Source organism: Etheostoma spectabile, unplaced genomic scaffold, assembly GCF_008692095.1.
Source record: "Etheostoma spectabile isolate EspeVRDwgs_2016 unplaced genomic scaffold, UIUC_Espe_1.0 scaffold50, whole genome shotgun sequence".
NCBI classification, from domain to species: domain Eukaryota; kingdom Metazoa; phylum Chordata; class Actinopteri; order Perciformes; family Percidae; genus Etheostoma; species Etheostoma spectabile.
Window position 1 is genome coordinate 404,022 of NW_022605620.1, and position 1,502 is coordinate 405,523.

Below are 1,502 nucleotides of genomic sequence, written 5' to 3' on the forward strand. Positions count from 1 at the left end.
ATTTGAGATAGCCCCTTTTATTTATCTGTTTCTTTTGTCTTATTTCTTTTCTTTGCCATGTTTATGCTCCTGTGTTGTGTTTATTTGCTCGACCCGAGGCAAAAGTTTACTTTTTGAAATTGCTTTTGTTGTATTTAAAGCCTTGTTTGTTTGTTTGTTTGTTTGTTTGTATATTTGTATTCTGAATGAATATATATAAAAAAAAAAAAATCACTATTTCCAGCAAGGAGCTAATCTCTCCGATTATTTGGACACCACTTGAACGCAACAGACCTCTGTAGCGTCCGTCCCACTCTGTAGGTACCCGGATGAAGGTGAACACACAGAGCATCCTCCGCTGCGAGACATCCCGGCGGTAAGACACGCGACAGATCGCATCGTTACGCAAATGGGGAATAACACAACCCCTAGCACGCGCTTCGGTTCCACCTTTTACCCCAAAACTCGGTAATAAAAAGCTTTTTCCCGCGCATTGTCACAGGCTAACGGCTGTTAGCATGCTAGCTTGCTAGCGAGTAGCGGTAGCTTTTTTTTTTGGCGCTTCAGTGTTTCCCGACGTTGTTGTTCGGTGACATTTAAGATGTAGACTGAGCATTTAGTAATGAAAACACGACTCAAATTGGGGGGCAAGGTTGATTATCACCCACGAGGACAGGGTGTAACGTTGATGTTTTCACCGGAAGCTGTTTCCAGGGGTTTTTACTGCCTTTTGGATCCAGGTGTGCAGTGATTAAAATCCAAATAGTTGAACGGTTTTGGTTCCAATTATTACTAATAACGTCTGAATCCTCCGGGCCAGACCGACCACGAGCTACGAGGTTGTGGAACGAAGTCTTCTGCTCCCGTAGAAGCCACAAATCCGCATGAAATCCACCTTAGTTTTAAGAAAAACACGTTTTATTCGCGATGTCGGGGAGATGCACTACACTACCCACAATCCCAAGCGGAACGGCGACGTCTCGGATTGGTGAAAGCTCGCGGTTACCATGGTAATGTTTACCTCCGGAGGCGCCGCTACCGCTGAAGAATGATAGTTTTAGTCTGGTTTCTTTGCCTTTTTTTGCCGTTTTAAAAATGTTATTTGGCGCCGAATCCACTGTGTTATGGTCACGATTCATCTCGTGCACGGTTGGCTCGGTTTCAGGCTTAAAACTCTTATATATAAGCATTTAATTTTAACTTTTAACACTTCATCACTGGGTACTGATAAGACTCACAATACTACACAATAGGTTTATTTACATATTCATCATTTCTATTTGAGCAGTTGCACATTTTTGTATTCCCAGCTTGTATATATATTCAAATATTAGTTATTGTATTTTATCCTATTATTACTTCATGTATATCGTATCCTAGTATTTCATTATATTTATATTCTGTGCTGTGTGACTAATTTTGCTGCTGGAACGCTATAATTTCCCATTTTATTGGGATCAGTAAATGTCTCTCTGTCTGTCTGTCTGTCTGTCTGTCTGTCTGTCTCTCTGTCTGTCTGTCTC

The 1,502-nt window shown here is 41.3% G+C and overlaps 2 protein-coding genes across 2 annotated transcripts in view; one reads left to right on the forward strand and one right to left on the reverse strand.

The window, feature by feature from the left end:
- tmem205 (transmembrane protein 205) overlaps positions 1–1,502 on the reverse strand; it is a 16,831-nt gene that overhangs the window by 6,176 nt on the left and 9,153 nt on the right. The gene's annotated exons all lie outside the window — the stretch shown is intronic.
- The window catches only part of elof1 (elongation factor 1), an 8,808-nt gene continuing 7,415 nt past the window's right edge, over positions 110–1,502 (forward strand). The window contains 1 exon segment of the mRNA XM_032511867.1: positions 110–355. The gene's annotated coding sequence lies outside the window, so the exon portion shown is untranslated.